At 40.9% G+C, this 25,612-nt stretch overlaps 1 long non-coding RNA gene across 1 annotated transcript in view; it reads left to right on the top strand.

Annotated features, from left to right (window-relative positions):
* Positions 1-23,967, top strand: part of LOC103222459 (uncharacterized) — a 111,498-nt gene extending 87,531 nt beyond the window's left edge. Inside the window, exons 6-7 of the long non-coding RNA XR_493356.3 lie at positions 22,492-22,582; positions 23,687-23,967. This is a non-coding gene — a long non-coding RNA (uncharacterized lncRNA). The remainder of the gene's footprint in view (positions 1-22,491; positions 22,583-23,686) is intronic.
* Positions 23,968-25,612: the final 1,645 nt, after the last annotated feature.

Genomic DNA, 25,612 nt, shown 5'->3' with positions numbered 1-25,612 from the left:
AATTCTCCATTGATGCTGAGGTTGCTGATCCAGGGATCACATTTTAAGAACCACTGAGATGTACGGTTTAAGGATCTATCCATTTCTAATATAATTTGAAACACTTCATTCCCAGGAAGCCTACTTTATTAGACACTAAGTGGCTACGTGAGAAATCCCAGACTTAAAAGATACTAGTTTAAAAGTATTTAAAGTGAATAATTACCTTCAGGGTGGTCTAGGTAGAAAGATTAAATAAATTAAGTTGAGTCAATAGGAGTTTAAGCATCATTTGTTAAAGCAGTACTATTAGTTTTTCTTTTCCTAGTGGAAATTCTCTTCTTGTCACATAATCCTAATTAATTATTGTATAAAGACCCGAAAACTTAAATGCACAAGGGAGTAATAATCTTATGTTTCATTAACCAGCAGCTTTGAAAGCCAGAACCAAGCATGTAGAAAGAGCATGAGCAGTATACAGAGTCCCTTCCAAGCGGGCCTGAGGTCTCCCCTCGTGCTTTCATTTGTCACTGAATGTGTTAACAAGAACACACATTTACACTCTTAAATATATCGTCTCTGTTCAATATAATCTTATTGGAGCTAGCCAATCAATATGAATTTCAGGAGTATTTGTCATTGATTTCGCAATATGCTTTGTAATTACTGAATCAATACAATATTCTTAACTCATTAGGAGATTAGCTTCTTAAAAATCATTTATATTAATGTGTTTAACCAAAGGCACTGGAGCTCCCTTTTTTAAAAAAAAAATCGCTTGTTTAATCACCTACATTAAAAATGAACAAATGCTGTAGACTAAAAGCTCACTTGATTTGATTTTCAAGAATGACTTGCCCTGTACCTTGCCTTTGATAGGACCTCAACATATTGGTTACACTGTAGAGCCCAAACCATGGTATGGAACAAAATGGGGATGCCCATCTGAATAATTTGATGGAGAAAAGACGGGGTGGGGGGAAGAAACCATTATGCCTGATAAATATTGGCTCTGATTTACCAGTTTAATTCTGGCATTTTTGAATTTTGTATCTTACTAGTTGTTTCTTCGTGATATCTTCCCACTGGAACACAGTTTATAATATTTCATCAATTAAGAGAAAGCGGACAGTTGGGCATTTAATATACACTTGGAGGTTACAAGAAAAAATATTTTTCTACTCATAACACTTCTGACCACAAATGTGTGGGTTTTCCACACCAATTCTCTGTGGACACCATCTAGGTGTCCAGCAATTTAATTCAATTCTGGAACAACACTAAATACCCAGAATTAGTGCAGACCTCACAGGTTAAGGGCTAAGTCCCACAAGAATGTCCCCCACTTGAGATGCTGGTTACAAGTATTGGGTGCCCAGGGTATTCCCATTTCCATCCAACTTGGCTGTAGAGTTCCTACAACCTTCTCCTCAGTTTCTATAACTTGCTATATAGCTCATAGAACTTACGGAAACACTTTACTTAGTTTACCAGTTTAATGTAAAGGATATTTTAAAGGACACAAATGCCTAAGGAATAATATGCCTAAGGAAGAGGTGCATAGGACAAGGTCTCAAAGAGTCCTGAAACAGGAGCTTCTGTCCTTGTAGAGTTGGGGTATACCACCTTCCCAGCACGTGGAAGTGTTCACCAACCTGGAAGCTCTCTGAATCCTAGAGTTCAGGACTTTTTATAGAGGCCTCATCAGGTAGGAATGATAGATTAGTAATTCAATCTCTATCCCCTCTCCCCTCCCCAGAGGATGGGGATGGGGCTGAAAATTTCAAGATTCTAATCATGGCTTGGTCTTTCTGGTGACCAGCTCCCATCCTGAAACTGTGTAGGAGCCCACCAAGAATTGCCTCATTAGAACAAAAGATGTTCCTCTCACCCAGGAAGTTCCAAGAGATTTAGGAGCTCTTTGTAAGATGCTCCTATCATCCTCATCACTCAGGAAATTCCAAGGATTTTAGGACTCTGTGTCAGAAATCAGATGCAGAGACCGACAATATATTTGTTCTTATGTTACAGTGGATTAAATACTGATGCAGATTTTTGGTATGTATTTGTAATAGCAACATCTCCCAATAACTCATAAGTGAGTTGGGCATGTGTTGTGGACATTATAAATGAAATTGAGTCCTGGGGGATGAGTTACAAAGCCCAAGTCACCATACACATTTGTGATGGATACAGATCTAGAACACAGGCTTTCCTGTTGTTGGAATATACAGTACTGTCCACTGGTGGGTTGTAGCTGTCACTTGCAAAGGAAGTCATTGCAGGTGACTTTTTGCTTTGGACATTGCTAGTGACCTTAGAGCCCAAGGCAGCTGCCTCTCATCCCTCCTTCAAGGGCCAGGTAAACACAGGCTTCCCTAGCTCCAGCTGATAGCTGATGCCTGATGGCTGCAGTTTCCAGGGCTTGAAGTTTAGTTCTTGGTGTTATGAAGGTGTTTCTTTATGCCCTCCAGGATTGCATCATCCTAGTTGCCATCCTTGGAATCCATATAATAATAATGATCCCTTTCATATGTCTTGAACCAGAGAGTTTACACAATGCTTATAAATACACTATCCTATTTGATTATCTCAGCAAGTCTATGAGATGGACTAATGCCCATGGTCAATTTTATAGATATAGGCTAGTGAAGATTACAGAAGTTAAGTGGATTGCTAGTAGTGAACAATTGGAAATGTAATCCACCCCCCACAGGGTGCTGTCTTCCCAGAGAGAGGAATGAGCTCCAAAATACACAGTCATGAGACCAGGCTCTGGTATCCTCTCTGCCCTTACTTCCTTTGGGGATGTCTTTCATCCTCACGGTGTCTCAATTCCTAACTCTAGAAGATGAAGATGCAATTCCTACTCTTCTTCTATCTGTGAACAGAGGATGGTACATTATTTCCAACAACCAGCAAAAACCTGTTGGCTTCTCTGTTGCTTATAGCTTGGGGTAGGGGCTGGCTTCATGCTAGATCCCAAGGAGCAGACATGTTCTCTGGCTTCAATGACCTCACTCTGTATTGAAAACAGCCTTCATCCAAAGAGCCTGTCATAGGATGGAGTTTCCTTCTTGTCCTTTGAGGTTAATGTGAATTTCTGGTTAATGCACTTGGCAGACACAGTGTGTTCCTGCAACCATGGTTTCAGCCTTTGAACTTCCCCATGCTCCATGTACAGAGTCTGAATCCTTAGCCTGATCCTCTTATGCCCATCAACTCCTCCTGTATACTTGTACAGACCCTCACACCAATACAAAAATGAATAAGGGTCCAAACTGAAGAATTCCTAGGCTGTGAATGATTTTATGCAACTGCCCCATTGTTGGATAAACCAGTAAGACTGCTTGTAGTGAGCCAGCATTCAAGCACTTCCATGCTAGGAGATTGTCCTGTTTTGAGGGAGCATTGGCCTGCAGGCTTCAGCCTGCAGAGCTGTCATGGCAGGAAGCCCTGGAATGCCTAGAAAGGGCCTGGTGTCTTTTGGAAGAAGCCTGGATGAACATGATGAACATGTTGGCAGTGATAACACTTCTATACATCTGCATGGTGCTCTCAAGTTTTTAAAGTTCTTTCACATGCATTATCTCAGCTCGTTCTCCCAGCAACCCTATAAGGTTGGCTGGGCAAGCAGTGATGCTGCCATTTTAAAGGTGGGGAGACTGAAGCTTCTCCAGTCCCACATCTGAGTTCAGTGCCCCTCCTAGGAGCTCCCACAGTTCCCTGCCCATCTCTTACACAGCACTTAGCTGCATGCTGCTGTGATTGCTGTTGACTTGCTTGCTTCCCTAGCTGGAATGAGAGCTTCGTGAGAGCAGGGACTTTGTGTCACTGGGTCACTGTTGCACCCTTGTGCTTTCTTATAATGACTGGCATAGTGTGGACTCAATAAATACTTGTTGAATGACGTTTGAGTGGAAGTATCAAAAACGGGTGAGGGGATGGATGAATAAGTGAATGAGCGAGTGGTGGGCAGGTTCCCTCAGCCTGGGCCTCTTGTCTATTGGTTGCCCAGCATTTTGGTGGCCACTGGAGGTCAGTGGGGGACTGGCTGTTGGTCTGTGGGAGAGGCCAGTGGATGTGTGGGAGAGGTGGTGGTGGGGAGAGTCAGGGCCTCAGTACTGCCCTGGATAGCACCATGATGCTGGTGCTGTTTGCATTTGGAACCAGCCACCTCTCTTCTTGGGGCTCTCCCTCTCATTCCAATGGGCTTGCTCTTGCTCTAGATGACCCAAGTTCTTTCCTTGGACACCACTCCCAGGCTCTGAAATGCCATAAAAACATACTTGTACTGGGTTCCATGCCAACGCACACCTCGGCTGCTGAGCAACGAAGGAGCTGACAGTCATTCACGCAGAGGTGTAAATGACTAACAATGTTTTAATGTGTTACCCCCCTTTGTGGGTGGAGGGGAGGTGGTTGCAGGTCTTGTAGAAACCACTTAACTCTAAAAGGAATGGAGAGATGAAGCTTTAAGTGTGGAATTTCTGTCACCTACATATGTGCTGTGCCCTGATTAAGGGTGCATATCCACCGACTGCTGGGCCCTGCTGCTCCTTGGGAAAGAGGGGCACTTTGGCTGCCATCCCAGGACTCCTGTTAATAAATCAGAGTTCTCTGCCACCAGCTGCTTGGCATATTGTTCTTGTACCAGTAGTGCCATTGCCAAATTGTCAGTGTGCTGGGCTGGGGGTGGCATGGGGGCTGGTGTAATTAACTCCCTCAATGCACCTTACCCTGGAGTTCACCCAGAGAAATTTGGCAGCAGGGATGAAGGGCTGTTGGCCTGACTGCTCTCACCAGGAAGGATGGATTCGTCAGGGAAGGGTGGTTGACAGACTGGGGAGGGAACAGCTGTTTCAAGGATGGGAGAGAGATGTCAGGAGCTGGCTCTGTCTCCATACAGAAATCCTCACTCTAAATGGGTAGCATTGGAATTTAAGTAGTAATGTGTCTTTTTGAAACTTTGAACTCTTTCTTCCATGCTCCACAGCTCATTTTGCATCACAACAGCTTTTTGAATTATTATTCAAAATATAATGTAATGAGGAAAGAATTCTTAAGTGACCTTTGATGCCACCATCACCAAGAATTTCATATTTGTATGGTCATGGAGATCCAGTTCATAGGCACGTGTATTTTAATTTTTTGTAGTCGATAATCAAGGTGCTCTTGTCACTTTGTATTCCCTCATCATCATCATCATCATCATTATTATTATTATTATTATTACTATTTTGGTAAGAAAAGGAAACAGGTACAAGGCTGTGATACTGTCTGCCGACCCAGACAGACTGCCTCAGAGAGATGGCTTCTAACTCTGCCCTGAGCTGCTCTTACTGGGAACACTTGAAGGCAGGGCCAGTGTTACTGATGTTATGGGCAGAGGAACGGGCAAGAAAATCTCCAGGGGACTGCTGGGTTACCAACCACATCTGATTCTGGGATCTCTATGGAATTCTCATCGGCAGCAGTGCTCAGAGCCTAGTTGGCATCTTCACTGAGCAGTGAGGCCCCTGGGGGTGTTGCTTTCACTTTCCAGACCATTGTTGTGTTAGTCCAGTGTATTAGTCCATCCTCACATTGCTATAATGAAATACCCAAGGCTGGGTAATTTATAAAGAAAAGAAGTTTAATTGGCTCACAGTTGTGCAGGCTTGACAGGGATCATGGTGCTGACATCTGCTCGGCTTCTGGGGAGGTTTCAGGGAAGCCTTCTGGTAGAAGGCAAAGGGGGAGCAGGCACATCATATAGTGAAAGTGGGAGCAAGAAAGAGAGTGAGACGCGCCACACCTTTCAACAGCCAGATCTCGTGAGAAGTCACTCACTATCATGAGGACAGCACCAAGAGGATGGTGCTAAACCATTCATGAGAAATTCACCCCCATGATCCAATTACCTCCCACCAGGCCCCACCTCTAATACTGGGGATTATAATTCAACCTGAAGTTTGGGTGGGGACACATCTCCAAACTATATCAGTTGGTGTCAGCAATCCTAGAGAGATTGTAGCCCACCCTTCCCATTATAAAAATGAGGAAGTCGAGGCTCTGGGACAGGAAGAGACTTTCCTTTCCTTTTCTAAGGAGAATATTCCCTTATGAATTGCATGTGTTGCAGGGGTTGAATCAAGACCACATGGAAAAGTCTATGGTTCATATTAAGGAGTTAGGTGTGACATTTAAGTTAAATCACAGTGAATATACATATATTTTTGAGTTATAGAGACAGCAATTTCATTTGGTTTAACCTGCTAGTTGGGGAGGCAAAACATATGTGAAGAGACCTCCCCAGAAGATGAGCAACAGGAACAGTTAAAGAATACTTCAAGAATATTATTGGAAAGCTGCCACTAGACATTTACCAATTAGAGGATTTTCACTTAGTTTGAAGGAAACAGCAGTCATGTTCAGATTTATACTCCAAAATATTAAAAACATTAAAAACATTTATCCTAGCCCCTGACACATAGTAGGTGCTCAGTGAATAATTCTTGAACAGTCACATCGCTTATTTCTGGTTAGATTCCATTTTGCTGTTTGTAGCAGGGCCTGACCCCAGTGACTAAATAATTAGTAGTTTTAGTTTTCTTTCATGAAAAATAGACCAGAAACAGCCTGTCCAGAGCTAATGTAGCTATTCAAGCAAGTCATCAGGGGCCAGGCTGTTTCTTCTGTCATTCTTAGCATGTGGCCTTTGTGCTCACACTCCCATGATGGCTGCTCTGCCTCCAGAGGCAGGTTCAAGTTCCAGGCAGACACTTTTGCAAATGGCAAAAGACACAGTGTTTTGGCAGAGTCTTTACCTTTTGTCAGGAAAACAGTGGGTTTCCTGAATGCCCTCCCACTGGACTTCTGCTTGCAATTCATTGGCCTGAAGTGAGTCACAGGTCGCCCTTAACTGTGAGGAGGTCTGAAGAGTAGCCCTGAATAAAACTCGGTTCTTCTGGTCAGAAAGCTGGGGATGCATATTAGTAGATAATGTGCATCATCTCCTACAAATGTTTTGAAGCAAAAAATGATTATTTAGATATAAACAAATAGAGGTTCTAATTTGGAAATCTCTGTATATAGTTTATATGCTAATTCATGCATTCATTTATTTATCCATCCTGCAAATAGTCATAGAACGTCCACTATGTGAGGGGTGCTGGCTGTAAACTAGGAATACAAAGGGGGACAAAGCAGGCTAAACCTCTGTCTTCGCTGGGTTCAAACATACACATGCAGGACAGTCAGATCCACTGGGCAGCAAGGCAAGAGAGACCCAGGCAGGCAGCAAGAACAGAACATGCAAAAGGGAGTGGGAGAGTCTGAGGAAGCGAAAAGGAGACCTGTGGGGCAGGAGCCAGATAATTGAAGGGGAGGTGGAGCTGTAAGTGACTTAGGAAGGAGAGCAGCTGGTCTGATGGCTCCAGGTTGGCAAAACCAGGCCCTGGGCACACACTGTGGCCATCAGCAGGGGTTGGGGTCTAGACTGGTAATCTGGACCAGTGTCAAACATTTAAATCTTGCCCCAAATATAAGGCCTTAAATGTGATGTCGCTTCCTTTGCCCATTGAGAGTTGGGAGGGCTTGGGAGATTTGGACCAGAGATCTCATTTTACAGGTCAGTAAACAGGCCCACAGAGCCCAAGTGACTTGCTGATAGCTGTCTTGCCAGTTAATGCCAACATTTGGACCAAACCTGCAGTCTTCTGACTCCTAGACATTTCCCGTTCAGAAACATTGTATGTTTATAGATACTTAATTTTCTGTTGTCTGATTTGCACCTGATAGCATTTCAGTGAAATAGATCCAGTGGGGTTATTTACCCCAGTTTCACATGTGGGGAGACTGAGGTTGAGAAGGATAAAGGGTTATGGTGGTCTTCGATTCACTGGCCCAGATCCCCTCCAGCTGGGGAGGTTAGCATTCCAACTGATGTGGTTGGAGACACTTTGGTTCACGTCGGCTGTCTCCTCCGGGGTGAGATGTGGCTCGAATGCCACTGCTCTGGGCCACCTCCTCTTATGGGCCTGTACAAGTGAGAAGGGGAGGTTTTTGCTGCATGATAATGAAAATGTGACATTCTCACCTGAGTCTTGAGCCCTAGGAAAACAGGGCTGTGCTCTGAGTGTCTTAATTGCTTCTGACACTCTTTATCATTTGTGATGATCTGGCCATGCTTGGCCACCTCAGGTGAGGGGTGGCCCTGACAGTGGGGAGAAACCATTAGAGAGCTGACAGGGAACGGAGCCATGGGACATAATGAACTGGCCGCCAGATGCCCTCAATGCAGACATCCATCCTATCAATTGACCTTTTGGGGAGAGAAATGGGTGCCCTGGTTGTTGCCGGGCTGGTAAGGCGGGGCTGTGATGAGAATGGTTTCTAATCAGGACAGACTCCATTCAGGGTTCAGCTTCCCTGCTCTATCTTGAGGCCAGTGAGAACACTGTAAGAGGGCCATTTTCACAGGGTGGCTGTGCAGCGATGTGCCCCCACGGCCTAGCGGGCTTGGCCTGCGAGGGGCCCTTGGACCGACAGGTCTAGTCTGGGGAGCTCCTCCTCCTGTCCCTTTCCCAACCTGCTCCCTGCAGCTGCTACTCTTATATATTCTCAAACTGCTTCCTTGCTCCTGGGGAAGCTCTGGGTCTCCAGGTCTGAACACCCAGGCCAGTGCTGCTGCATCAAAACCCTTCCTGGTTTTTTTTTCCAGTGAAGAGTTTTTCTCTCAGCTCTGCAGGGGTCATGCCAAACTCACCCCTGCCAAGCTGCTAATACCGGTAGTCACTTTTTCAGAGCCACTGGCCTCTTTGGAGGAGGCAGTCATGTCTTAAACTATAGTGTTATAAATTGGACTCTATGGGAATTTTAAAGTCTTAATGCCTTTGGCTGGATAAAAATCTAAGAATATTAACATAAATGAATTATGAATCCATGAGGGATTTCTTTAACACCAAGAAAGGCCTCACAATTTCAGGACCACATATGCTTTTGAGCTGACAATAGTATTAACACAAAGTAGTTCTATTTTAATGAAGAAAAAAACTGGAGGATACTCGAAGGTATGAAGGTCAAACAAAGACATTTGGGACACCTGGACTCAGGATAGCAGGAGATATTTGGGGTCTTTTGCAGCCCCTCCAGTGATCCCGTAAGAGTGGTGTGACTGAACATGGGTGTGAATACCTCCTAAGCAGTTGCAGCCTTGTTATGGCTCATGGATACAGGAAAAGAAGCCCTCACTCCTACTTCCCACTTCCAGTCATCTGGTCAGGGTAGGGCTGCATTCTGCCATTGAGAATGCTTAAGCACAGAAACTTCAAAGAAAGTTGTTTTCAAAGAAGAGAAACAGTGATGTCCCAGCTTCCAACTGTGGAGATGGAACAGGGAGATATTTCCTACCCTTGACAGTCTTTGGATATTGAAGATATCTCCCTGATTTCCTTTTATTTTTAGTGGACACATAATTGTACATATTTATGGGATACAGAATGCTATTTTGATATAAGTTTATAATATGTAATGATCAAATTACATATTAGTAATTAGTACATTCCTCACTGGGAGAATTTATCTCTTCTTTGTGTTGTGAACTTTCAAAATCCTCTCTTCTTGCTTTTTAAAAATATACACTAAATTATTGTTAACCATATTCACCCTACAGTGTTACAAAACACTAGAACTTCTTTCTCCCATTAGCTGTATCTATTAACCAACCTCTTCCTATCCTCCTCTGCCCCTGTAATGATCTGGGCTCTAATGACCACAATTTTACTCTCTACTTTTATAATTTGAATTTTTTTATATAGCTTCCACATACAAGTGAGAACACATGGTATTTTCGTGTCTGATTTATTTCACTTAACAGATGGTCCTTCAAGCTCATCCATGTTACTGTGAATGACAGGATTTCATTCTTTATGGTTGAATAGTATTCCATTGTGTTTATATAACACATTTCTGCATCCATTCGTCTACTGATGTACACTTAGGTTGATTCCATATTTTGGCTATTGTGACTAGAGCTGCTATTAATGGGAATGCCGAAATCTCTTGGATATACTGATTTCCTTTCCTTTGGATAAATACTCAGTAGTGAGATTACTGGATCATGTGGTAGTTCCATTTTTACTTTCTGTAAGAAACCTCTACACTGTTTTTCATAATGTAAATGTAAATCAAATTCACTGATTTACATTTCCATCAGCAGTGTATAAGATTTCCCTTTTCTCCCCAGCCTTACCATCACTTATTTTTTGTCTTTTTGATGATAGCCATTTTAACTAGAGTGAGATGATATTTCTTCTTGGTTTAGATTTGCATTTCGCTGATAATTAGTGATGTTGAGCATTTTTTCATATATTTGCTGGCTATTTGTATGTCTTCTTTTGAGAACTGTCTATTCAGGTCCTTTGCCCATTTTTAAATCAGAGTATTTATTTTTATCTGTTGAGTTGTTTCAGTTCCTTGTATATTTGGATATTAGTTTCTTGTTGGATAAATACTCTGTAAACATTTTCTCCCATTCCACACATTGTCTCTTCACTTTGTTGATTTTGTTGTTGTTGTCGTTGTTGTTGTTGTTGGCTGCAGAAGTTTTTTAGCTTTATATAGTTCAATTTGTCTATTTTTGGTTTTGTTGTCTATACTTTTGAAATTTTGCTCATAAAATATTTGCCTAGACTGATGTCCTGAAGTGTTTCCCCATGTTTTCTTCTAGTAGGTTTATAGATTTTGTTTTCTTGTTTAAGCTTTTAATACATTTTGAGTTGATTTTTGTATTTGGTGAGAGATAGATAGGTGTCTAGTTTCAGTCTTCTAAATATGGATATCCAGTAGTCCCAGAACAATTTATTAAAGAGAGTGTCTTTTCCCTAATGTATGTTCTTGGCATTTTTGCTTAAAATCAGTTGGCTGTAAATATGTGAATTATTTCTGGGCTCTGTCTTCTGTTCCATTGGTCTATATGTCTGATTTTATACCAATACTATGCTGTTTTGGTTATTATAACATTGTAGTATATTTTGAAGTCAGGTAGCATGATGCTTTCAGCTTCATTCTTTTTGCTCAGGATTACTTTGACTATTCAGGGTCTTCTGTGGTTCCATATGAATTTTAAGATTATTTTTTGCTATTTCTGTGAAGAATGTCATTGGATTTTGATAGGGATTGTATTAAATCTGTAGATTGCTTTGAGTAGTAGGGTCATTTTAATAATAATTCTTCCAGTCCATGAGTATGAGAAAGGTTCCCATTTTTTGGTGTCCTCCTTAATTTCTTTCATCAGTGTGTTGTTTTCCTTATAGAAGTCTTTCTTTTTTTTTTTTTTTTAATTTATTTCCATAAGTTTTTGGGGAACAGGTGATATTTGGTTACATGAGTATATTCTTTAGTGGTGATTTGTGAGATTTTGTTGCACCCATCACCCAAGTAGTGTACGCTGAACCCAATTTGTAGTCTTTTTTTTTTTTTTTTTTTTTTTTTTTTTTTTTTGAGACGGAGTCTGGCTCTGTCACCCAGGCTGGAGTGCAGTGGCCGGATCTCTGCTCACCGCAAGCTCCGCCTCCCGGGTTTACGCCATTCTCCTGCCTCAGCCTCCCGAGTAGCTGGGACTACAGGCGCCGCCACCTCGCCCGGCTAGTTTTTTGTACTTTTTAGTAGAGACGGGGTTTCACCGGGTTAGCCAGGATGGTCTCGATCTCCTGACCTTGTGATCCGCCCGTCTCGGCCTCCCAAAGTGCTGGGATTACAGGCTTGAGCCACCGCGCCCGGCCCCCAATTTGTAGTCTTTTATCCCTCACCCTCTCCCATCTTTTCCCCTGAGTCCTCAAAGTCCATTGTGTCATTCTTATACCTTTGCATCCTCATAGTTTAGCTCCCACTTACAAGATTTTAGATTTGGTTTGCCATTCCTGAGTTACTTCACTTAGAATAATAGTCTCCAATTCCATCCAGATTGCTGTGAGTGCCATTAATTCATTCCTTTTTATGGCTGAGTAGTATTCCATCATATATTCAACTGCTTCTTTATCCACTTATTAATTGATGGGCATTTGGGCTGGTTTCATATTTTTTTGCAATTGTGAATTGTGCTGTTATAAACATGCATGTGCAAGTGTCTTTTTCGTATAATGAATTCTTTTCCTCTGGGTAGATATCCAGTATTGGAATTGCTGGATCAAATGGTAGTTCTACTTTTAGTTCTTTAAGGAATCTCCACACCGTTTCCCACAGTGGTTGTACTAGTTTACATTCCCAGCATGAGCAGCTTTTTAAATTTAAACAAACAAACAAACAAACAAACAAACAAAACTAACTTCCTGATGAATCTGGATTCATAATATCTGTACTCCATTCTGAGGGGACTTCAGATGTTGGCATGATTTACTCCAGTATGTGTTTTAAAAATAAAAGGAAGGACACTCCCTAAATCCAATCCCTGCTATAACATTGATAGTTTAAGAAACGTGAGAGAGCTGCCAGAAATGCCAGTGTTGGAAGTTCCATCAACGTCCTCTCAAGCCTTTATATTACTTATATATACTTATATCAAGTACTCTCAAGCTATTATTATTATTATTATTATTATTATTATTATTATACTTTAAGTTCTAGGAAGTCTTTCATGTCCTTGATTAAATTTATTCCTAGGTATCTTTTAAAATAGCTATTATAAATGGAATTGCTTATTTATTTATTTATTTAGTGGCTGGTTCATTATTGGTGTATAGAAATGCTACTGATTTTTGTATGTTGATTGTGTATCCTGCAACTTTATTTATCAGTTCTAAGAGTATTTTGGTAAACCTTTTTTTTTTTTTTGAAATGGAGTTTCATTCTTGTTGCCCAGGCTGGAATGCAATGGTGCAGTCTCTGCTCGCTGCAGCCTTCACCTGCTGGGTTCAGGCAACCCTCCTGCCTCAGCCTCCCAGGTAGCAGGGATTGCAGGCACCCACTACCACGCCCAGCTAATTTTTGTATTTTTAGTTGAGATGAATTTCACCATGTTGACCAGACTGATCTCGAACTCCTAACCTCATGTGATCTAACTGCCTCAGCCTCCCAAAATGCTGGGATTACTGGCATGAGCCACCGTGCCCAGCCATATTCTGGTAAATATTTTAGGTTTTTCTATGTATTTCTTTCATTTTGTCTGCAATGAGGGACAATTTGAATTCCTCCTTTCCAATTTAGAGGCCCTTTATTTCTTTCTCTTGCCTAATTACTCTGACTGTGACCTCCAGAACTACGTTGAATAAGAGTGGTGAAAGTGGGCATTCTTATCTTGTTCCAGTTCTTAAAGGAAAGTTTTATAGGTTTCCCCATCCTGTGTGATGTTAGCTGTGGAATTATCTTACATGGTTTTAATTGTGTTGGGGTGTCTTCTTTCTATACCTAAGAAAGAGAGTTTGTTGAGAGTTTATCATAAAAGGATATTGAATATTATAATTTTCATGCATCTATTGAGATGATCATATAATTTTTGTCCTTCATGCTGTTCATTTGATGTATCACATTTATTGATTTGCATATGTTGAGCCATCCTTGCAATCTTGGAATCAATCCCACGTGATTATGGTGTATTTTTTTTTTGATGTGTTGTTGGATTCAGTTTGCTAGTATTTTGTTGAGAATATTTGCATCTAAGTTCATCAGGGATATAGGCTTATATTTTCCTTTTTAAATTATGTCCTTGTCTGGTTTTGATATCAGGGTAATTGTGGTCTTATAGAATGAGTTAGGAAAAATTCCCTACCATTCAATGTTTTGGGATAGTTGGAGAAAACTTAGTTTAGCTCTTCTTTATAAGTTTGGTAGAATTCAGTGGTAGAGCCATCTGGTCATGGGCTTTTTTTTGTTGTTGTTGGGAGACTTTTCATTACTGATTCAATCTCCTTACTTATTACTCATCTGTTCAGATTTTCTGTTTCTTCCTGATTCAATCTTGGTAGGAAGATTGAATCAGGAAAATTTTGGAACTTATCCATTTCCTCTAGATTTTCTATTTGTTGGCGCATAGTTGGTCAGAATAGTCACTAATTATCCTTTATATTTCTGTGCTATCAGTTGTAATCTCTTTTTTTGTTTCTTTCTAATTTTATTTGAATATTTTCTCTCTTAATCTAGCTAATAGTTTGCCAATTTTCTTTATATTATTTAAAAAACACTTTTCATTTCATTGATCTTTTGTATTATTTTCTTAGTTTCTCTCTCTCTCTCTTTTTTTTTTTTTTTTTGAGACAGAATTTCACTCTGTTGCCCAGGCTGGAGTGCAGTGGCATGATCTTGGTTCACTGCAATCTCCACCTCCTGGGTTCAAGTGGTTCTCATGTCTCAGCCTCCTGAGTAACTGGGATTACAGGTGCACACCACCATGCACAGCTAATTTTTGTATTTTTAGTAGAGAGAGGGTTTCACCAGTGTTGGCCAGCCTGGCCTTAAAATCCTGGGTTCAAGCAATCTGCCCGCCTCAGCCTCCCAAAATGCTGAGATTACAGGTGTGAGCTACTGTGCTTGGCCTTAGTCTCTATTTTGTTTAAGTCTATTCTGATTTTTATTCTTTCTTTCTTTCTACTAATTTTGGGTTTTATTTGTTCTTGCTTTTCTAGTTCATTGAAGTGTATTGTTAGGTTTTTCTATTTGCAATCTTTCTACGTTTTTGATGCAGGTATTTATTGCTATAAACTTCTGTTAGTACTGCTTTTGCTGTATCCTATAGGTTTTGGTATGTTGTGCTTTGATTTTCATTTATTTCAAGAAATTTTTGATTTTCTGATTTTTTTTTATTGACTCAATAGTCATTCGGAGCCTGCTGTTTAATTTCCATGTATCTTGTACCATTTCCAGAGTTCCTCTCATTATTGTTTTCTAATTTTATTTCTTTGTGTTCTGAGAAGATAATATGATTTTGATTTTTAATTATCTGTTCGGATTTGTTCTGTGGCCTAACATATGGTCTATCCTGGAGAATGTTCCATGTACTGATGATAAGAATGTGTGTTCTACAGCTATTGGATGAAGTGGTCTGTAAATGTCTGTTAGGTCCATTTGGTTTATAGTGTAGCTTAAGTCAAATGTTTCTTTGTTGATTTTTCTGTCTAGATGATCTGTCCAATGCTTAAAGTGGGGTATTGAAGTTTCCACCTCTCATTGTATTGTGGTTTATTTCTCTTTAGCTCTAATAAATTTGCATTATATATATGGGTGCTCTAGTGTGTGCATATATATTTATAATTGTTAAATTTTTTTTGCTAAATTGACCCTTATAATATGATGACCTTTATCTTTTTATGTTTTTTAACTTAAAGTCCATTTTGTCTGATATAAATATAGTTACTCCTGCATGCTTTTGGTTTCTGTCTGTATGGAATATTTTTTTCCATTCTTTCACTTTCAGTTTTTACATGTGAAGTGAATTTCTTGTAGGCGGCATATAACTGGGTATTGTTTGTTTATCATTTCTGCCAGTGTATATTCTTTAATTGAGGAATGTAAACTACATTCAAGGTTTACTGATAGGTGGTTTTCTGCAGTGATAATGCTTATTTTCTCTTTCTCATTTGTGTATCTGCTTTATCAGTGAGCTTTATAACTTTTTTGTGTTTTCATGATGGTAGATATCATCCATTTGCTTCCAGATGTAGTAGGATTCCCTTAAACATTTCTCTCTTTTTTTTTTTTTTTTTTTTTGAGACAGATTCTCGCTTTGTTGCCCAGGCTGGAGTTCAGTGGTGCGATCTCGGCTCACTGCAACCTCTGCTTCCCAGGTTCAAGTGATTCTCCTGCCTTAGCCTCCTGAGTAGCTGGGATTACAGGCATGCACTACCATGCCTGGCTAATTTTGTATTTTTAGCAGAGACGGGGTTTCTCCATGTTGGTCACATTGGTCTTAAATTCCCAACCGCAGGAGATCCGCCTGCCTTGGCCTTCCAAAGTGCTGGGATTACAGATGTGAACCACCTTGCCTGGCCAAGCATTTCTTATAGGGCTGGTCTGGAAGTGATGAATTCCTTCAGTTTTTGCATGTCTGGGAAATATTTTATTTATCCTTGATTTCTGAAGAATAACTTTGCTGGGTATAGTGTTCTTGTTAGGCAGGCTTTTTCTTTTTTTCTTATAAGGCCATGTGCACTGATCCTTGGGACTGTTGGGGGGCAGTGTATGTGGGTGCTGGCAACAGTGGCAGTGGGCTGAGCAGGCTGGTTTTTGGACTCCCCAGGTGGTGGCACACATGGGCACTGGTGGTGGTGGCAGTGAGACTTGGGTGGGCCAAACATAATTTTTTTTTTAAATTGAGACAGAGTCTTGCTCTATCACCAGGCTGGAGTGCAGTGGCGCAATCTTGGCTCACTGCAGCCTCCTCCTCCTGGGTTCAAGAAATTCTGTTGCCTCAGTCTCCTGAGTAGCTGGGACTACAGGTGCATGTCATCACACCTGGCTAATTTTTTTGGTATTTTTACTAGAGATGGGGTTTCACCATATTGGTCAGGATGGTCTTGATCTCCTGACCTCGTGATCCATCTGCCTCAGCCTCCCAAAGTGCTGGGATTACAGACATGAGCCACCGCACCTGGCCTTGAGTGGGCCAAATAAAACTTTTATTTAACAAAATGAAATAACTATTTAACTGTGTCTCCTACCCTTTATATAGTAAATAAGTACAGTTGACCCTTGAACAAAAAGAGGGTTAGGGGTTCTCATCTCCCACATAGTCCAAAATCCACACAACTTTTGACTCCCCAAAAACTTATTAATAGCATACTGTTGATTGGAAGCCTTTCTAATAACATAAACAGTTGATTAACATGTATTTTGTATTTTACGTGTATTATATACTGTATTCTTATAATAAAGTAAGCTAGAGAAAGAAAACACTATTAAGAAAATCATGAGAGAAAATATATTTGCTATTCATTAAGTGGCAGTGGATCATGATAAAGGTCTTAATTCTCATCATCTTTGCCCTGCGTAGGCTGAGGAGGAGGAGGAGGAGGAAGAGGAAGGGTTGGTCTTACTGTCTCACAAATGGCAGAGATGGAGGAGGTGGTACAGAAGGCAGGCACATTCAGTGTAACTTTAAGGAAATACATCATAATTTCTGCCTAACTTTTTTGCATTTTCATTTCTCTAAAAATGTTTCTTTGCAGTACCAATCCTTCTTCCACTGTTTGCTCTAGTTTCAGTGCCTGTATCATAGAAGGGTCTATGTCATAAAAGAAGTCAAAAGCAGTCTTGAATAGTTAGGCCCTTGTGCCAGATTGTCTAATGTTAATTTGTTTTCTAGTACTGTTTATTCTACATCTTCTTCCTCATCATCTAACACTGGTTTAGAAGCACTTCTCTCTATCAAGTTGTCTTCTTCTAATTTCTCTGATGTGGCATCTGTTAACTCTTCAGTTTCTCTAAGATTTATATCCTGAAACTGCTTATTTCCGCATCTTTTTTTTCTCGATATCCACAATCTCTTTCATGATTTCCTTGATTGGCACTGTTATAAATCCTGTGAAGTCATGGGCACAATTTTCTCCAGCAGGAATTTATTGTTTTGGACAATGCCCCAGCCACCCAGAACTCCATGAGTTTCATGGCTTTTTCTATAACCTCATGAGTTTCATGGCATTTTCAATGGTGTAATCCTCCCAGACTTTCATGATGTTCTCTCTATTGGGATTCTCTTCCATAGCATTGCTGATCCTTTCCATAGAGTATCACAGGTAATGAGCTGCCTTAAGGGTCTTTATTACCCCCTGATTTAGAGGCTGACTTAGAGACATTGTGTTTGGGAGCTAGTAGACCACTTCAATGCCCTTGGTATTGAACTCATGCAGTTCTAGGTGGCCAGGGTCATTGTCCAACATCAAAAGAATTTTAGAATGCAGTCCCTTACTAGCAAAGTACTTCCAGACTTCAGGAACAAAACATTGATAGAACCAATATAAAAAAAAGGATCATCATTGTCCAGGCCTTCTTGTTGTACAGCCAAAGACTGGTGACTGGTGTTTATCTTTTCAAGGCTCAGGGGTTAGCAGCTTTATCAGGGCACTCCTAATCAGAAACTCAACTGCATTTGCATAAAACCGTAGAATTAGCCTCTCTCTCCTGCTTTAAATCCTGGTGCTCAATTCTCTTCCTTATTAATAAATGTCCTTTTTGGCATTTTTTTTTTTTTTCTAGAATAGGGCACTTTCAACTGTGTTAAAAATCTGTTCAGGCAGATATCCTTTCTCCTCAGTGATTTTCTTAATGGCATTTGGGAACTTGTCTTTTGCCTCTTGGTTGACAAAAGCTGCTGCTTCTGTTATCTTGACATTTTTTAAGCCAAACCTCTTTCTAGGATAAACAAACTATTCTTTTCTGGCGTTTAATTCTCCAGCTTTAGATTTTTCACTTTCTTTTTGCTTTGTCATATAATGACTTTGCTCTTTCTTGAATCGTATTTGAGTCTATAGAGATGCCTGTCTTGTAGCAATCCTGCACCCACATAAAAGCTACATTTTCAATACAAGAGATATTATGCAAAAAGTTCAAGATTTTCACACTTGCTGGTGTAGCTATAGTGATGGCTTCACAAATTTTCTTTTTTCTTTTTTCTTTCTTTCTTTTTTTTTTTTTTAGTTCTTACCTGAATTCGTTTATCTTGAAATGGTGGGCACCTGCAGGAGCAGACCTCAATGTATGGTACAAATCAAGCAATTCAACTTTGTCTTGTAATGTCATGACTTTGTTTCTTGGAACACTTCCAGCATCACTAGTGGCACTTTAGCATGGGTCCCATGGTATTATCCAAGGTTTACCCTATTGTACTAATCATAATGAAAAATATGCAAGAACTGTAAAAGCACTTTTTACTGTAATCCACAACTTACTGCAGAGAGAAACTGCTCACGTGGAGGTTTAGTGTCACACAGTATTTTAAGTGGACACTTGCAAAACTTGAGCTCACTGAGATAGCAACAGGTGACCACAAAATTATTACAGTAGTACAGTATGTACTATGGTTAGTTTTATGCAGTTATGATTTAATGGTACATCTTAATGTTTGTTTACATTTCTCTTAACTGAGAATGTACAGTCAAAAGTGTTTGTAAGTTTTAATAAATTTTAACTTTTTATAACAGATTTGTGTATATTTTATAGGTATAAATAATAAAATAGACTAGTATCTACATACATGAATTCATGACACACCTGGCTTTTTCTTAATTTTAAAAAATATTTTCAGGCTACACATTTTGTTTGGGCATTTTTTCAAATTACCACAAATCTCCAAAATTTTTTTCAGTATATTTACTGGAAAAAATCCACATATAAGTAGACCCACACAGTTCAAACCCGTGTTGTTCAAGGGTCAACTGTATTTTCATTATACTTCTTAATCTTCATTTTGTTAGTCTCAGTTCTGTTTATATATTCTTGGTGTCCCAACTGTATAATTTAATGTGTCTATCCATCCTGATCAGCAGGAGTCTAAATTTTCAGGGTGAAGGGGAGATTCTGTGACCTGACACTATATACACATCCCACCTTCCAGGTGGTATAGACCCGGTAACACTCTTCCTGGGGCAGTTGTTCTCTGAGCTAAGGGATCAGTAGCACACGGCCATCCAGGCCACACCCGTGCAGGTTTACAAGGGCATTTCTCTAGAGACTTGTCAGGTACTCTACCCTATCATAGGAACAGATGAGCCTAGCTGCTCAGGTTTAATTATTGTTGAGCCCATGAAAGATTCTTACAACTATAGCTTTGTCTCCTCAATGTGCATAACTCACTTTAAAGAGCACTTTCTGATCCCAGCACTTTGTGAGGCTGAAGTAGGTGAATTGCTTGATCCCAGGAGTTCAAGACCAGCCCGGGCAATATGGCAAAACTGTGTCTCTACAAAAAATACAAAAATTAGCTGGACATGGTGGTGCACGACTGTAGTCCCAGCTACTTGGGAGGCTGAGGTGGGAGGATTGATTGAGCCTGGGAGGTCTAGGTTACAGTGAGCCAAGATTACTCCACTGCACTCCAGCCTGGGTGACAGAGAGACCCTGTCTCTATTAAAAAAAATAAACCTTTAATTGTATATAGTTTTATATTTACAGAGAACTTGGAAAGGTAGTACAGGGAGGTCTCATATATCTTGTGCCTGGATTTCCCTATTAACATCTTACATTATGAGGGTACATTTGTCACAACTAAGAAACCAACATTGACACTTACCATTATTCACAGTTTGGATTTTGCATGTTCTGTTCTAATGTCCTTTTTCTGTTCCAAAATCCCATCAAAGACATCATGTTACATTTCGTTGTCATGTCTCCTTAGGCTCTCCTGGTTTGTGACATTTTCTTGGTTTCCTTTATTCTGATGACCTTGATAATTTTAAGGAGTAAAGATCAGGGATTTTGTAGATTGACCCTCAATTTGAACTTGTCTGAGTTTATCTTGTGGTTACTGGGATTATGGGTTTTTTGGTGAGGGAAAGACCACAGAGGTGAAGTGCCATGCTCATTGCATCACGTCAGGGGCACATGCTGTCAACATGACTTATCAGTGATGATGCTGACCTTGGTCACCTGCCTGAGGTAGTATTTTCTAGATTTTCTCAGCACAAGTCACCTTTAACCTACTCTAAAACTTTGCCAAGGAACAGCACAAATGTTTCCTGGTTTGTGTTTTCCAGGATACATTCTTTCCCTGTGCCTGAAAAAGTGGGATGTATGAGTTCAGTTTTCCGATTCCTGCCTTAGTCACCATGATCCCTGAAAGACTTGATCCATCATTTTCCAATTATGTCTGCAAAACCTTTCAGAATTCAGGGATGCAATCAATCTCAGGCAGGATATATCCTCATGTTTCATTTATTTATCTATTCAATGCATATTTGATATCATTTTTATTACAAGGTCTTTCCTAGGTTCTGAAGGCAGATAAATTTATAAGCCATAACCCTTCTTCTGGTAGGCCAGCCATGTTTAAAAAAATACTGTAGTTCAGTGTACCGGTGTTTACTAGGGCAGTGAAGGGGAAGGTTGTCTGATGAAATCTGCTTGGGGTGGAGTTTAGGGGTGGTACATAGGGTGGTTTGTCTACAACCCTTTTCTAGCTTCCTTTGACCTTCAAGGACTTTCAAATTTTTTTTTGGCTGACTTTGCCCAAAACCCCAGTGCTAACTATATGTACACTGTATAGACATCTGAGACCCAAAATGGGACCAGCTTTAGACAAAAGGGACATCGGATAATAGTCACACCGTCACCCTTTGCATCAAGCTGGCCCCAGGAATGCCTGCCCATAAGAGGAGAAAGTAAACAAGGCAGGGCACTTCCACCCAGCCCCCAGGGCAATTCAGGTTCTCGAGTGGTGAGCATTACATAAGGCCCACAGGCTATAAACCACCCTAACAGGCATAATGACTTTCGCGCCTCCACCTGAAGGGGCTCATTGCAATAAGGTAACAGCTCTTGCAGATGCCTCTAGCTTTAACTATGGGAACACTTGCTTTATAGCACCACCTGAATGATCTATATCCTGCTCTCGTCAATGGCAATTTCAGGAGTGATTTGGCTTATGTCTTTTGTGCATGTGTGTCTACTCAGCACCCTGAAAACTTTTGGCTTTGAGAACATGTGAAGTGTGTGTCACAGCTGCAGAGCTGGAGATAGGGAGAGATGGGTCCTGAGCTAGCTGTCATTAAGAGATAGCACTCAGGAATTCACACTAGTCGAGGGGACAAGACTAATCTCCATTCTGCATTCATTCACCAATTCATTCATTCACAAACCCTTCCTGAGTCCTCCATTTACAAGCACAAAACTGCATGAATACCATGGCTTCATGTCAGTCAGGTTTCCTTCTTAGATCTGTTGTCAGAGGAATACACTCAGGCAAGCTGTGTCTTTACTAGGCTGTGGGGCAAATTCTATCACAGAATGATGAGTGGAGCTAATGAGAACCTGAATATATGGTGAGTTAAATGTTTGGGAAAGTTTTCTAAGCCAAAAGCCTATGTATCATTCTTCACTCTTCTGTCTCCCTTCCCTGGAGATACCCTGGACAATTCTACTTCCTAATATCTTTCTTGAAGCATTTATTTGTCCCCATCTTCACCTCTCTGCCTGCAGTTCATTATCTCTTATCTGGATTACCACCTCTCACCTGCTCTCCCAGCAGTCATCCTTGTCTCCCCGCATCCATTCCCCATACTACACACAGATGAGCTTTCTAAAGTGCAGATCTGGTCACCCCTCCCTCCTGCTCTGTGGTTTCTTGTTGACCTTAGAATAAAGCCCCAAAGCTTTCACGTTGCAATCTTGCTCCTGCTTGTTTCTCTAGCCTCATCTCTCAGGTGTCTGCTCCCTCTTCAAGTGTATGCCCATGCACACACACATACACACACACCCTTCTCCACACCCCAACCTGATCATTTGACTGTGTCTCTGCTTAGTTTTTATTTCCTTGGCAGAGCCTTTGCTGACCTCCTCCATAGCCTTTATACTCTTGTATTGTAATGTAATTACTTGTCTTCCTTCCAGGACTGTGGGATCTGCCAGAGCACAGACTCTTTGTCCATTTCTTTATCCTTCCCATGTCCTGTGATGACGCCTGGCCCATAGAAGTAACTCAGTAAGTTTGATGAAAGAAAGAAGGAATGGAGATAAGAACGGAACTTCTGAGCATGAGTGAGGTTCTGTGTGCTGGTAGCAGGGAAGGATGGGGCCAGCATCTTTGTGCTCTGCAGGTCTTGGAGAAATGCCCAGCCAGGTCCCAGAGTAGTTCAGCATGGAGCCAGCTTCTGGACCAAGACCAGTAACAATTAAAACAACTAAGTAATTTTTGTATTTCCACTCTACCAAAAAGGATTTATTTGAAAAAATACAGTAAAATTTTTAAAAAAGATCAATAAGGGAGAAAATTTGGCTTCTGGATAAGATTAATACTCTAAATGAGGTTAATACCCCAAAAGAGGTGTGTACACTTGGGCAATGAATTGGCTCTGAGGTACCTGGCGGGCCATGCAGAGAAGGAAACGTGATGGGTTATAGGCTTTGTGATGTCCATGAAATGAAAATAGTTCAATTGGGGTGGAGAAGAACAAGGTTTCTTGGTACTGAGGCCAGAAAGAGACTTCTCCTGTGGATTATTTTAAAGAAGAAGTCAGGTAACACGATGGATGATAATCTCAGCCGTATCTTTTCAATAGAACAATGGGGACAAATCTTGGAATGGCTCTAAATGGTAGCTGATATAGCCAATACCACAGTTCATTCTAGTAAGAGTGCTTGCACAATGACACTAAAATGTGATTATCTATGCACCCAGATTTCTGATGATTCAGCTCAGTCCAGTAAACATTTTATAATATTTGGAACAAAGTCCTTAAATTGGTCCTTATGAGGCCTATGAACTCTTGATACAGCATGCAAATTTTTGAGCACATGTTTATGTACATTTTTCTGGGGTGAGGGTTCGTAATTTCTCCCTCAAAGTTCTAAACCACTAAATCAGTTAAACAGCTGTGCTATATCTCCTTAGACTATTTCTTACCCATCAATCTTCTGCTCCGTGTTGCTTGGTCAGGAATTTGGGGTTATGCTATTTAATGAAATCCATATACATGGAATCAGATACTTGATGCTGCAGGTTAAGATGGTCAATTGCATTGGGCTAGAGTTTATGACTCCCAGTGAAAGTTTAGCTGCTCAATGAACATGTGTGTTTGAACCCAAGGCCAGAGCTGTTGCACTAAGTGTTTATAGAAGAAATAAATAGAAAGGACAACACTTCGTTAAAAGTGACAAGGGCCAGAACAACCAAGCAGCCATCCAAGCCATTGACTGTGGAGTACTGTGGACTCGGTCAACACCTGAAGACACAGAGCTGGTGCCAACAGAGAAGGGAAGGAAGATGGAAGCTCTGAAAGGAAGCATTCCCCTGATCCGGGTTGCCTTTAATCAGGTTGATTAATAGGAGTCAGCAAATAAACTCTAATCAAAAGATGCCTTAAACCCTGGAGAACTCTCATGCTCTCTCTCTTTTTTGGATTAATTTTTTTCCTAGTAGAGATGAAAAGGAGCCATTATCTAAATGAGGCTGCGTAAGATGATTAGATGTTATTTACAGAAAGGGCATGAAATCATCCACTGGACCCTGGGTGTGCTTAGCAAGACATTATTTTGTTATCAGTGTCATTGTTTTTATAGTTGCAAAGGGATACCTCCGGTGTGGTGAGGAGGAATTCCCCTTATTTCAGTAATCGCTGATTACAGGAACTAGAAAAGTCAGTCATTTCCAATACAGCAATACTCAGGGGGCCTGTATCTAATGCAAACCACAGATTTTTCAATCAATTGATCAGCACATATGTATTGATCGATTGCCTACTATGTGCATGGTGCAGAGAAGATTCATGAGCAGTAGATGTGGAGTACAGTCCAGCCTCTAGGAAGCTTTCTTGTATTGCAGTGTGACAGGCAGTACTTCCCTGACTTTAGTGTGAAGATTAAAATGCAGATTCTGATTCAGGAGATCTGAGGTGGGGCCCAAGAATCTGTATTCCTAACAAGTTGGAGCAAGGACTACACACTTGACACACTTCCTTTTCTTTTTCTTTCTCCTCCTCCTCCTCTTCTTCTTCTTCTTCTTTTTATTTTTTTTTATTTTTTTTTATTTTTATTTATTTATTTATTTTTTTTGAGACAGGCTGTCACTCCATTGCTCAGGCTGGAGTGCAGTGGCTCAATCACAGCTCACTGCAGCCTCGACCTCCTAGGCTCAAGGGATCCTCCTACCTTAGCCTGTGGAGTAGCTGGAACTAAAAGTGTGCACCACCATGCTCAGCTAATTTTGTAAATTTTTTTTGTAAAGACGAAGTCTCCCTATGCTGCCCAGGCTGATCTTGAACTCCTGGGCTCAAGTGATCCTTCCACCTTGGCGTCCCAAAGTGCTGGGATTATAGGCATGAGCCACCTCAACCCACCTAGGACTACATACGTTGAGTAGCCAGGTGGGAGACTGCAGATTGCCATGATGAAAAGCTGGGAGGTGTGGGCTGTCAGTAAAGCTCCGACACTCACCACCTGTGCAAACTTGGCCAAATTGCTTCATCTTGAACCTCAACTTCCTTTGACATAAACCAGAGGGTCTCTTTGGGCAGCTGGTGCCCTGTACAACTCCCCCAAGGGCACACTGATGTGGGCTACAGGTGAATGGCACCCTCTAGAGTTGTGTGGGACACAGCCTCACCAAATGTATGCAGAGTTCCTGAAAAGGCTGGATTAGACAGTGGTTGTCACAATACCATCACCTGCTAAGATTTAAAAATGTCAATATCTGCCCCTGGCCCCTGTGATTCTGACATAATTGTTCTAGGATGAGACCTGGGCCTTGGTACTGCTTTTGTTTTTTCTTTTTGCCTGGATAGACAGGTGGTAAGAAGGTATTGTTTTTTTTTAAAGCTCCCCAGAGATTACGAGATGCTCCTTAAGGTCCATCCCAGTGTGAGGTTCTGTGACTCTTAGACTGTGCCCACAGAACTCTGGGATTGTTTAACTCTGGGAGACCAGAGAAGGGAAAGATGGGTACAGAACAAGGTGAGTCTATGGTTTTGCTGGAAAAATGTCGGTTTAAACAAAGAGACGGGTGGAGAAGCTATCC

Source organism: Chlorocebus sabaeus, chromosome 18, assembly GCF_047675955.1.
Source record: "Chlorocebus sabaeus isolate Y175 chromosome 18, mChlSab1.0.hap1, whole genome shotgun sequence".
Taxonomy (NCBI): Eukaryota; Metazoa; Chordata; class Mammalia; order Primates; family Cercopithecidae; genus Chlorocebus; species Chlorocebus sabaeus.
The sequence above is the reverse complement of the archived record's forward strand: the minus strand, read 5'-3'. Positions and strand labels throughout refer to the sequence as shown.